Source organism: Callorhinus ursinus, unplaced genomic scaffold (genome assembly GCF_003265705.2).
Source record: "Callorhinus ursinus isolate GAN/ISIS: 27379988/994484 unplaced genomic scaffold, GSC_fseal_2.0 scaffold48, whole genome shotgun sequence".
Taxonomy (NCBI): domain Eukaryota; kingdom Metazoa; phylum Chordata; class Mammalia; order Carnivora; family Otariidae; genus Callorhinus; species Callorhinus ursinus.
The window spans coordinates 8,512,129-8,525,963 of NW_027397110.1; the positions used below are offsets into that span (position 1 = coordinate 8,512,129).

The 13,835-nt window shown below is 38.8% G+C and overlaps 1 protein-coding gene and 1 long non-coding RNA gene across 7 annotated transcripts in view; one reads left to right on the forward strand and one right to left on the reverse strand.

Annotated features, from left to right (window-relative positions):
* The window catches only part of ENTHD1 (ENTH domain containing 1), a 174,443-nt gene that overhangs the window by 124,344 nt on the left and 36,264 nt on the right, over nt 1-13,835 (forward strand). The window lies entirely within an intron of this gene.
* Nucleotides 1-13,835, reverse strand: part of LOC141370866 (uncharacterized) — a 65,837-nt gene that overhangs the window by 3,380 nt on the left and 48,622 nt on the right. The window lies entirely within an intron of this gene.

A 13,835-nucleotide genomic window follows, 5' to 3' on the forward strand; every position in this document is an offset into this window, starting at 1 on the left:
ATGGAATCTCTGGGTCATAACGTATGCCCATTTTCATTTTAGTTAATACTGCCAAATAGCCCCTCAAAATATCGGTACCAATTTACACTGGCTTGCAGTTTATAAAAGCACTTTCACTCATAACCTCACTGGTACCTGATATTTTTCAAGTCTTATATTTTTATCATTTGGAAAAGGTTGCATTGTGTGGTAGGTATAATTTGCATATCTCCATGTATTTCCTCTTCTGTGCATTGCCTGATTATATCCTTACTCTGTTTTTCTTTTGGATTGTGTGTTGTATTCATTTAAATTAAATGACTTTGTAACATTTTTATATATACTGTTAACCTTAAGAACAAAACCTGCCAGTTATTTTACCAGCAAAAGATGGGGTTATTTGGGAATAAAAGAATTGCAATCCAGGATAAACAAGTGGTGGCAAAACATAGGCAAGTCCAAGGAACAAAGGAGAGGTACACTTTCTTAAGGAGAAAAGGGGTAGTTGGGAAGGCTGTTATAAGCTAAAAAGTCCACTGGAGTAAACTGAGAGTTACAAGTGTAGGGGCTTCTCATTGGCTGAGCTGTTGTTGGAGGGGAGGGGGATAAGGAAAGCGTCTCTTCCTCCACCTAAATGGTAGAGTAATGTGCACATGCAAGATCAACTCAGACTCTTCCTGTTGCACCTGCAACTGACTGGAGTGATAGGGCGTGAGAGCTCCCCGGGGAAACCTCCAGACTCCGTTTTAGTGAGGGTTCCCCATTACTAATTTCCAAAGTTACTAATCCTTTCTGTTATTTATGTTGCAAATATCATCTTCTAGGCTATGAATTGTCTTTCAGATTTCTTTATAGAAGATTTTTGTTTTGTTGTTTTTGTAGAAGTTTTATGTTTTATGTAGTCATATGTATTATTTTTTCCCTCCAGAGCTTGTGTTTTTTGTAAATTTATTTTATATTGAAGTATAATTAACATACAATGTTATATAAGTTTCAGGTGTACAACATAATGATCCAACAATTCTGTACGCTATTCAGTAGTGCTCATCACGATAAGTATAGTCCTTCTGTCACCAGACAACATTATTACAATCTTATTGACTATATTTCCTGTGCTATACTATTCACCTCTGTGACTTATTTGTTTTATAACTAGAGGTCTGTACCTCTTAATGCCCTTTATCTATTCCATCCCCCCACCCACCTCCCCTCTGGAAACCACCAGTTTGTTCTCTGTATTTAAGCGTCTGTTTTTTGTTTGTTTGTTTGTCCGTTTCTTTGTTTCATTTCTTAGATTCCACATATGAGTTAAATCATATGGTATTTGTCTTTTTTGGTCTAACTTTCCAAAGAAGGCACACAGATGGCCAACAGACACATGAAAAGATGCTCAACATCAGTAATCATCAGGGAAATGCAAATCAAAATCACAATGAGATATCGCTTCACACCTGTCAGATGGCTAGAATAAAAAAGGCAAGAAATAACAAGTGTTGGCAAGGATGTGGAGAAAAAGGAATCTGTGTGCACTGTTGGTGGGAATGTAAATTGGCGCAGCCACTGTGGAAAACAATATGGAGGTTCCTCAAAAAATTAAAAATAGAAATACCATATGATCCAGCAATTCCACTACTGGTATTTACCCAAAGAGGACAAAAACAGAAATTCAAAAAAGACACTTGCACCCCTATGTTTACTGCAGTATTATTTACAATGTCCAAGATATGGAAGCATCCCAAGGGTCCATAAATAAATGAATGTATAAAGAAGATGTGGTATGTGTGTGTACATATATATATTCATATATATGTTCATATGCATATGAATAATGTTCCATTGCATATATATATACACACATACACACACACATATATATATATATTCCAGTGTGTGTGTGTGTGTGTGTGTGTGTGTGTGTGTGTATACAGTCATAAAAAAGAAAGAGATCTCGCCATTTGCAACAACATGGATGGACCTACAGGGTATAATGCTAAGTGAAATAAGTAGAAGAAGACAAATACCATATTTTGTATGTATGTATGTGTGTGTGTTGTGTTTTGTTTTGTTTTAGAGAGAGAGAGAGAGAGAGCATGTGCACATGCATGCAAGTGGCAGGGCAGGGGAGCAGAGGTACAGGGAGAGACTCCTTGAGTAGACACTCTGCTGCATGGGAAGCCCAACTCGGGGCTCAATCCCAGGACCCTGAGATCATGACCCAAGCCGAAATCAAGAGTTGGATGCCCAACCAACTGGGCCACCCACATGGCCTTTTGTGTGTTTTAAAGAAGGCTTCCCCTACACCAAATTCATAGTACATATTCACCCATTTTCCATTTTGTTTTAGTGCTTTAATCCATCTAGATTTAAAGTATTTGTTATTGGTTCTAGATATGATGGGCAGCCAGTTGTCTCAAGAATATTTATTGACTAGTTCATTTTTCTCTACTGTTTTGAAATGACTCTTTAACCTGTACTAAATAGTATCTGTTTAACAACTCCGTTCTGTTCTGTTGGTCCATTCTTCTGGTCCTGGTCTGTTTAAGTTTTTGTAACAACTATAATAATATGCCACGAATGTATTCTATTTTACTTAATCAATATTACATTAATGGTAACTTAGGTTTTTTCTATATTTGTACTATTATAAATAATGATGAAATGATATCTTTCTCCCCTCTCAAATAAAGTAGGTTTTTTATTTATTTCATCATTATTTATTATTTATATTATTATTTTATTTTTTCACAATTGGACACAGATTCTAAGATACATTATTCTGAATTTCTGTCCAGTTTACAACTTATCCTGTCGTCAAATGGTTCTACTTTTCATGTTATAATTTTGGCGACTTCAGCCCAAGGCAAAAATAAAGGAGGAGAGGAGCAAGATGGCAGAGGAGTAGGAGACCTAAATTTCATCTGGTCCCAGGAATTCAGCTAGATAGGGATCAAACCATTCTGAACACCCACAAACTCAACAGGAGATCGAAGAAAAGAATAGCAGCAACTCTCTGAACAGAAAAGCAACCACTTTCTGGAAGGTCTCTTCTGATTTGTTTAGTGTATATTTTTCTGGGGTCGTTGTTACCTTGGTAGCATTTTGTTCTCCCATTCATCTCTTCTCCTCTGGACAAAATGACAAGATGGAAAAAAAATCACTTCAAAAAAAAAAAAAAAAAACAAGAGGCAGTACTGACTGCCAGGGACCTAATCACTACGGACATTAGTAAGATGTTGGAACTAGAGTTCAGAATGACGATTTTAAAGATACTAGCTTGGCTTGAAAAAACCATGGAAGATATTAGAGAAACCCTTTCTGGAGAAATAAAAGAACTAGAATCTAACCAAGTCAAAATAAAAAAGGCTATTAATGAGGTACAATCAAAAATGGAGGCTCTATCTGCTAGGATAAATGAGGCAGAAGAGAGAATTAGTGATATAGAAGACCAAATGATGGAAAATAAAGAAGCTGAGAAAAAGAGATAAACAACTACTGGATCATGAGGGCAGAATTTGAGAGAGAAATGATACCATAAGATGAAACAATATTAGAATAATTGGGACCCCAGAAGAAGAAGAAAGAGAGAGAGGGGCAGAAGGTATATTGGAGCAAATTATAGCAGAGAACTTCCCTAATTTGAGGAAGGAAACAGGCGTCAAAATCCAGGAGGCACAGAGAACCCCGCTCAAAATCAATAAAAATAGGTCAACACCCCGACATCTAATAGTAAAACTTACGAGTCTCAGAGACAAAGAGAAAATCCTGAAAGCCACTCGGGATAAGAGATCTGTAACCTACAATGGTAGAAACATTAGATTGGCAACAGACCTATCCACAGAGACCTGGCAGGCCAGAAAGGACTGGCATGATATCTTCAGAGCACTAAATGAGAGAAATATGCAGGCAAGAATACTATATCCAGCTAGGCTGTCATTGCAAATAGAAAGAGAGACTAAAAGCTTCCAGGACAAACAAAAACTAAAGGAATTTGCAAACATGAAACCAGCCCTCCAAGAAATATTGAAAGGGGTCCCCTAAGCAAAGAGAGAGCCTAAAAGTAACATAGACCAGAAAGGAACACAGACAATATACAGTAACAGTCACCTTACAGGCAATACAATGGCACTAAATTCATATCTTTCAAAAGTTACCCTGAATGTAAATGGGCTAAATGCCCCAATCAAAAGACACAGTGTGTCAGATTGGATAAAAAAACAAGACCCATCGATATGCTGTCTGCAAGAGACTCATTTTAGACCCAAAAACACCCCCAGATTAGAAGTGAGGGGGTGGAAAACGACTTACCACGCTAATGGACACCAAAAGAAAGCTGGGGTGGCAATCCCTATATCAGACAAATTAGATTTTAAAACAAAGACTATAATAAGAGATGAGGAAGGACAATATATCATACTTAAAGTGTCTATCCAACAAGAAGATCTAACAATTGTAAATATCTATGCCCCTAACATGGGAGCAGCCAGTTATATAAGCCAATTAATAACAAAAGCAAAGAAACACATCGACAACAATATAATAATAATGGGGGAATTTAGCACCTCCCTCACTGAAATGGACAGATCATCTAAGCAAAAGATCAACAAGGAAATAAAGACTTCAAATGACACACTGGACCAAATGGACTTCACAGATATATTCAGAACATTCCATCCCAAAGCAACAGAATACACATTCTTCTCTAGTGCCCATGGAACATTCTCCAGAATAGATCACATCCTAGGTCACAAATCAGGTCTTAACGGGTACCAAAAGATTGGGATCATTCCCTGCATATTTTCAGACCACAATGCTTTGAAACTGGAACTCAATCACAAGAGGAAAGTTGGAAAGAACTCAAATACATGGAGACTAAAGAGCATCCTACTAAAGAATGAATGGGTCAACCAGGAAATTAAAGAAGAATTAAAAAAATTCATGGAAACCAATGAAAATGAAAACACAACTGTTCAAAATCTTTGGGTTGCAGCAAAGGCGGTCCTAAGAGGAAAGTATATAGCAATACAAGCCTTTCTCAAGAAACAAGAAAGGTTTCAAATACACAACCTAACCCTACACCTAAAGGAGTTAGAGAAAGAACAGCAAATAAAGCCTAAACCCAGCAGGAGAAGAGAAATAATAAAGATCAGAGCAGAAATCAATGAAATAGAAACCAAAAGAACAGTAGAACAGATCAACGAAACTAGGAGCTGGTTCTTTGAAAGAATTAATAAGATTAATAAAACCCTGGCCAGACTTATCAAAAAGAAAAGAGAAATGACCCAAATAAATAAAATCATGAATGAAAGAGGAGAGATCACAACCAACACCAAAGAAATACAAACGATTATAAGAACATATTATGAGCAACTGTATGCCAGCAAATTAGATAATCTGGAAGAAATTGATGCATTCCTAGAGATGCATCAACTACCAAAACTGAACCAGGAAGAAATAGAAAACCTGAACAGACCTATAACCACTAAGGAAATTGAAGCAGTCATCAAAAATCCCCCAACAAACAAAAGCCCAGGGCCAGATGGCTTCCCAGGGGAATTCTACCAAACATTTAAAGAAGAATTAATACCTATTCTTCTGAAACTGTTCCAAAAAATAGAAATGGAAGGAAAACTTCCAAACTCGTTTTATGAGGCCACAATTACCTTGATCCCAAAACCAGACAAAGACCCCATCAAAAGGGAGAATTATGGACCAATACCCTTGATGAACATGGATGCAAAAATTCTCACCAAAATACTAGCCAATAGGATCCAACAGTACATTAAAAGGATTATTCACCACGACCAAGTGGGATTTATCCCTGAGCTGCAAGGTTGGTTCAACATCTGCAAATCAGTCAATGTGATATAATACATTAATAAAAGAAAGAACAAGAACCATATGATCCTCTCAATAGATGCAGAAAAAGCATTTGACAAAGTACAGCATCCTTTCTTGATCAAAACTCTTCAGAGTATAGGGATAGAGGGTACATACCTCAATATCATAAAAGCCATCTATGAAAAACCCACAATGGATATCATTCTCAATTGGGAAAAACTGAGAGCTTTCCCCCTAAGGTCAGGAACACGGCAGGGATGTCCACTGTCACCACTGCTATTCAACATAGTATTAGAAGTCCTAGCCACAGCAATCAGACAACAAAAAGAAATCAAAGGCATCCAAATTGGCAAAGAAGTCAAACTCTCACTCTTTGCAGTGATATGATACTTCATGTGGAAAACCCAAAAGACTCCACCCCAAAACTGCTACAACTCATACAGGAATTCAGTAAAGTGGCAGGATATAAAATCAATGCACAGAAATCAGTGGCATTCCTATACACCACCAACAAGACAGAAGAAAGAGAAATTAAGGTGTCAATCCCATTTATAATTGCAGCCAAAACCATAAGATACCTAGGAATAAATCTAACCAAAGAGGCAAAGGATCTGTACTCAGAAAACTATAAAATACTCATGAAAGAAATTGAGGAAGACACAAAGAAATGGAAAAACGTTCCATGCTCATGGATTAGAAGAACAAATATTGTGAAGATGTCAATGCTACCTAGAGCAATCTACACATTTAATGCAATCCCTATCAAAATACCATCAACTTTTTTCAAAGAAATGGAACAAATAATCTTAAAATTTGTATGGAACCAGAAAAGACCCCAATTAGCCAGAGGAATGTTGAAAAAGAAAAGCAAAGCTGGTGGCATCACAATTCTGGACTTTAAGCTCTATTACAAAGCTGTAATCATGAAGACAGTATGGTACTGGCACAAAAACAGACACATAGATCAATGGAACGGAATAAAGAGCCCAGAAATGGACCCTCAACTCTACGGGCAACTAATCTTCGACAAAGCAGGAAAGAATGTCCAGTGGAAAAAAGACAGTCTCTTCAACAAATGGTGTTGGGAAAATTGGACAGCCACATGCAGAAGAATGAAACTGGACCATTTCCTTACACAAAAATAGATTCAAAATGGTTGAAAGACCTCAGTGTGAGACAGGAGTCCATCAGAATCCTAAAGGACAACACAGGCAACAACCTCTTCGACCTCAGCCGCAGCAACTTCTTCCTAGAAACATCGCCAGAGGCAAGGGAAGCCAGGGCAAAAATGAACTATTGGGACTTCATCAAGATAAAAAGCTTTTGCACAGCAAAAGAAACAGTCAACAAAGCCAAAAGACAACCAACAGAATGGGAGAAGATATTTGCAAATGACATATCAGATAAAGGGCTAGTATCCAAAATCCATAAAGAACTTACCAAACTCAACACCCAAAGAACAAATGATCCAATCAAGAAATGGGCAGAAGACATGAACAGACATTTTCCCAAAGAAGACTTCCAAATGGCCAACAGACACATGAAAAAGTGCTCAACATCACTCGGCATCAGGGAAATCCAAATCAAAACCTCAATGAGATACCACCTCACACCAGTCAGAATGGCTAAAATTAACAAGTCAGGAAACAACAGATGTTGGCAGGGATGTGGAGAAAGGGGAACCCTCCTACACTGTTGGTGGGAATGCAAGCTGGTGCAACCCCTCTGGAAAACAGTATGGAGGTTCCTTAAAAAGTTGAAAATAGAGCTACCATATGACCCAGCAACTGCACTACTGGGTATTTACCCCAAAGATACAAATGTAGGGATCCAAAGGGGTGTGTACACTCTGTTGTTTATAGCAGCAATGTCCACAATAGCCAGACTATAGAAAGAGCCAAGATGTCCATCGACAGATGAATGGATAAAGAAGATGTGGTATATAGATATAGATATAGATATAGATATAGATATATACAATGGAATATTATGCAGCTATCAAAAGGAATGAAATCTTGCCATTTGCAACAACGTGGATGGAACTGGAGAGTGTTATGCTGAGTGAAATAAGTCAGTCAGAGAAAGATATGTATCATACGATCTCACTGATATGAGGAGTTCTTGATCTCAGGAAACAAACTGAGTGTTACTGGAGTGGTGGGGGGTGGGAGGGATGGGGTGGCTGGGTGATAGACATTGGGGAGGGTATGTGCTATGGTGAGTGCTGTGAATTGTGCAAGACTGTTGAATCACAGACCTGTACCTCTGAAACAAAAAATACATTATATGTTAAGAAAAAAAAAGAAGAAGGTAGCGGAAGGGGAAAATGAAGGGGTGGAAATCGGAGGGGGAGATGAACCGTGAGAGACGGTGGACTCTGAGAAACAAACTGAGGGTTCTAGAGGGGAGGGGGGTGGGGGGATGGGTTAGCCTGGTGATGGGTATTAAGGAGGGCACGTACTGAATGGAGCACTGGGTGTTATTCGCAAACAATGAATCATGGAACACTACATCAAAAACTAATGATGTAATGTATGGTGATTAACATAACATAATAAAATAAAAAAACTTTTCAAAAAAAAAATAAAAGAGGGAGGTCATTCTGTACAACATCCTCTTCTCCCGTGCCTTCTCCCTCCTTGGGCACACAGCGATCTGCTGTTCACAGGGGCCTGCAGCGTGTGGGAGTACTTACACCCTCACTAGCCCTCCGTCGTAGCCGATCCCATCCCTTTCTCTCACTGCCTGAGTGGCCACTCTTTCGAATTTTGTGCTCATCATTCTTTGCTTTCTTTATAGTTTTACTGCTTACGCTTATTCTCTAAACAATATGTTACTTAGTTTTACAGGCTTTTAAACTTTACCTAAATGGAGTCATTTTGAATTTATTTTTGGTGACTTCCTTTTATCACTCAATAATATGGTCTTGAGATTCATCTATGCACATAGATGGTTGTCATTTGTTTTCACAAATGCCATATAGTATTTCCTGTAGGCATATATTTGAGTGTATTTATCTGCTCCACTATCATCAGTACCATGTTCAGGTTTTTTGTATTGTGAACATACTTGTATAAGCCTCCTGCTTCTCATGAATAAGAGTTGCTCTAGGGCATACATTTGGAAGTGAGATTGCTGATGGTTCAGTATAAGCATCTTCACTTTACTAGATAATGCCCAGTTGTTTTCCAGAGTTCTAGTTGTCCCACGCCCTCACCCAGCCTTCATATTGTCACTTTTGGAAAAAGAAAAATTGCCAATCTATTGAGTGAGAATTGGTATAGCATTTGTTCTAAAATGTTTTTTTAATAATGAAATGGAGCATATTTTCATATATGTGTGGTTAATTCATGTTTCCTGGTCTGTGAAATGCCTGTTCGTGTCTTTTGGCCGTTTTTCCATTTGGTTGCTTGTTGTTTTCTTAACTGATTTGTAGGAATTCTGTATCTAATCTGAAAGCTAAACATTTCATTTTGTAAAGTTTTTCCAGTTTGTGACTTATCTTTTCGCTCTGTAAGGAGTCTTTTGAATAATAGAAATTCTCAATTTTATTTATTTTTTTTAAAGATTTTATTTATTTATTTGAGAGAGAGAGAATGAGAGATAGAGAGCATGAGAGGCAAGAGGGTCAGAGGGAGAAGCAGACTCCCCGCTGAGCAGGGAGCCCGATGCGGGACTCGATCCCGGGACTCCAGGATCATGACCTGAGCCGAAGGCAGTCGCTTAACCAACTGAGCCACCCAGGCGCCCAGAAATTCTCAATTTTAATGAGGTAGAATTTTATTCTTTATAGATTGTACTTTTTGTATCCTGTTATTTTTAAAACTTCTTTCTTGTCTCAAGACCGTATAGCCTACTTCTACTGAGGCTAAAATTTTCCTAGTTTTGCTTTCCACAGTTAAAATTTTAATGCCACTAGAATTGGTTTTTATGTGTGGTTGAAACAGGAGTCCAGTTTTACTGCTAAATGGATAACCAGCTGTCCCAGCATCATTAATTGAAAAGTTTGCTTTTTCTCCACTGAGCTGCGAGGCTATTTATATTCTAAAGCAAGTTTACCCATATGTATGGATTAGTTTCTGGACTCCATTCTCGTCCAAAAGTTGTATGACTATCCCAGCACCACCAAATAGTTTTAATTACCCTACCTTTGTAATAATTCTTGGTGACTTTTCCCTCATCAGGAGTGTTTTTGTCTCTTTTTGGTCCTTTGCTTTCCCACATAAAAGCTTGTCAAGTTCTTTGAAAAAAAAAAAAAACCTATTAGTTTTGATTGGCACTGCCAATCTGTTACCAGACCGGGTCCTTGGACCCAGCAATGGTAGAAACAAGGCTGAATCCCAAATTTAAAGGCACGGGCAAGGCTTAATTGGGGCAACAGCTGCAGCTAAAGGGAAACAGCCAGGACAAAGGAGCCAGACCTGAACAATAGCCTGGGAAAGTTTTAAAGGACCTGAGACAGACGAGGAGTGACATCTAATCTTGGAGGGGTGGGACAGTACGGAGAATTGAGCGTGCAGGCACGGTTGGCAGAACTTCTTCATACGTTGTCCGTTTCATTTGCATGTTAAGTCTCCATCTCTGGGTGTGATTTTTGGCATTATAATGAGGGGAAAAGTTGGTGAAAAGTCAAATTTGGTGGTCATCGTGTCTTGGACTAGTTTCATCCGGTCTAGGCTTGCTCCCTGGCTGGTGCTTTGCTATTCAAGAAAAGTGGTAACAGCCAGCAGGGAGTGTCGCAGGTACAAAGGAACTTGTCCCTCAGGTCCCCTACTGTCTCAGATCTTTAAATCAACTTGGAGAAGTAACATCTTTACAACATCACATCATTCTCTTCAACTAAGTCTTCTTTAATATATTTTATAGTTTTTTCCCACACAAATTTCCTATATCTCTTACCAGATTTAGTCCTAGGTGTTTATGTATTTTTGTTGCTACCGTGAAAGATATTTTATAAATTGCATTTTCTAACTGTTGATGGTGAAAAGGAGTGGAATTAATTTTTGTATATTGATTTTGTAGCCAGCAATCTTGCTTAATTAACTCTCACTAATTTTCCTAATTTATCTGTAGATTCTCTGTTTTTTTTATGTTGAAAATCATATCATCTGTGAATGATGGCAAAATTGTTTCTTCGTTTATAAACCATAGCCTTTGTATTGTCTTCTTACCACCCCATGCGAAGTAGAGCCACTCAGTGTTGAATGAAAGTGTGATCGTGGGCTTCCTATACTTGGTCTGTATCTTAAGAACATTCTTTCGACATTTTGCCATTAAGACGGGTTTGCTATATGTTTTGCAGATCTCCATTCCTAATTCATTAACAGTTTTCTCATGAGTATATGTTGAATTTTCTCCATTTTTAGCATCTGTATTAATGGTTATAGGTTTTTCTCCTTTGAGATATTAATTTGTAAAGTAGTTGATTTCCCAAAATTAAAACCACCTTGAATTCCTGGAATACGCTCAATTTGGCCGTGCTATACTTTCTTATGGATATGTTGCTGGCTTTGACTTGCTGATGTTTTGTTTGCGAGTTTTGCTTCTACATCTAGGAGTGAAGTTAAATGGAATTATCTTTTCTAATATTCTCTTTGTCACGTTTTGATACCGAGATTTTGCTAGACTCATAAAAAGAGTTGGAAACATTTGCTCTTTTTTTTAATATTCCAGTTTGTGTAGAATTGTTTGTGAGATGATGCCAAAATAGATGAGGTCTTCTGTAAGTTCACTCATGCTGCCACCTGAAGGGCTGCAGGCAGAGAAGGCAAATCTGCACCCAGAATATGTGCGTCCCTATATGTGCAAAGCCCTGCTCCCTTTATAGTGGAGAGGTCCAATATAACCAAGCTGACACCAGGTCACTGGCTGTTTGCCCTGGAAAATGGTACGAGGCTAGGGATGTAGCAGTAACCTCTACTCTTGACAGCTTTGGCATTCAGCAGCTGGGTAGCCAGGTCACTTTGGTCAGGCGGAGTTCTTGTCAGGGAGCCTGTGCATAGCCTCCATCCCCGCCACGTGGTCAAAGCCTATTGGACAGCCACTGGAGTGACCAAGGAAAGAGGATGATTGGCGGCCAATCATTTGAGAGCCTCTTCCACAGGGAATGTCCCATGGTGGGCATTTCTGTGGAACATGAATATCTTCACATATACACCCCAAGAGCTCCATCCGCATATTTCTTTGTTACCAGTCTTGTCACCTCTGCATCATCCCTGGGGTCATCTTCAGCCTACAGAAGACAAGCACAACAAAGCTCTTTGGTGAGGCTGGTGCCCCGTCACAGTACATTCCGAATGCCTTGGTGAAGCAGGTATCCTCCGGGACAATTAGAATGTGGCTGAGCATGTTGTACATAATAGATCCCTCCCAGTAGTCCCCTCTTGTGGAGGCTTGAAGCTTCTTTTCCAGGGTGCCAGAGAAGTACCTTTTGTTCTGAAGACCATTCTTGAATCCTGTACACAGTGCTCTTTCACTCTCTGGTGCTCTCTCTCTCTCTCTCTCTCTCTTTTTTCCAGTCCTGCTGAAATGTAGGAGTCTTGGGAGGCTTTGCTGAACATTTTATTAAAAATTGACACACCACCACCACCATTGGCCCTCCCTGTGCCTCGTCCCCACTCTGTTTCTTCAGTAGCACTAACCATCATCTGAAGTACGCATCTATTTGATTTAGTAAGAGACTAGTGTGATACGGGAGTTCCCCAGACCACCCACAGGTATCATAGTGAATCTGGGCCCTGCTCTTTGCCACTTCTAGGTATATATTATGCTTTTCAAGCAGTTGCGTACTGTTTTTGTACGCTGCTCATGAATTGGGTGCATTGTACTGGTGTCTTCCGTTTTGAGGGCAGTTGCTGTATGCTTTCACATTTCTCCGAAAGAGTCTTTATATCAGTCATCAGAGCATTACAAAGCATGCTTTGAATTACAGAACTGACTAGAAATTTGAGAGGTTATCAACATAGCAACTGTGTATTATATGGTTGGTATTAAGAAATCCAATTATGTAATGTATGGTAATTAACATAGCATAATAAAGTAAAATTTAAAAAATGAAAAAAAAAGAAATCCAATTAAAACCTTTTTCAACTTAATTGTTCCCTCTTTTCTACTTCAAAAATATAGGAAAACGTGTTTCACACATGAAAAACAGACATAAACGAAACTATTAAAGGCTTCTATTGAAATGAATGAATAGAGCAAAATCACAATCATTTGCTGTAGAAGTCAATTAAATAATTAAAAGGCTGGCAGGATGTAACTACCTTTAAAGTTGTCACCTTTGGGGCGCCTTGGGTGGCTCAGTCGTTAAGCGTCTGCCTTCGGCTCAGGTCCTGATCCCAGGGTCCTGGGATCGAGCCCCGCATCGGGCTCCCTGCTCAGCGGGAAGCCTGCTTCTCCCTCTCCCACTGCCCCTGCTTGTGTTCCCTCCCCCGCTGTCTCTCTCTATCAAATAAATAAATAAAATCTTTAAATAAAATAAAATAAAGTTGTTACCTTTTATTTGTCACACGGTGGCCAAATTTTTTCATCATTGTGATAATTAAAAGAAATATTAAGAGATGCTGATTTTTGAATTATTTATGAATTTTAGGTCAGGAAACCATCCAGCCTAAATCCTTTTCTCCATTACTAACAAGTGTGTGTATTATAAAAATGTCACATAACCCCTCCAACATTCCAAATTAAGAGAACCAAACTTAATCTAAAGTAAGGTGACAGGTTCTTCATCAAAATGACTGACTTCTCAGATATATAAGTCCCAAGTGGACATTATTTAAATGAAACAAATGACTGTATATCTTTTTCTAAAAATGAGTAAATTATTTGTGCTACAAAAATTTCCCGAATACCTACCATGTGCCAGCCATGGTGCTAACTGCTTGATACTCAGTGATATACAAGATCCCTGCCTTTCTGCAGCTCCCCAGCCCAGGAATCAAATCTGATCAGACAAGTGAGGTAGGTCTGAGGATAGAGAGAGGACAGGGAAGCCCCAGGAGGGCACCTGTCCCTGA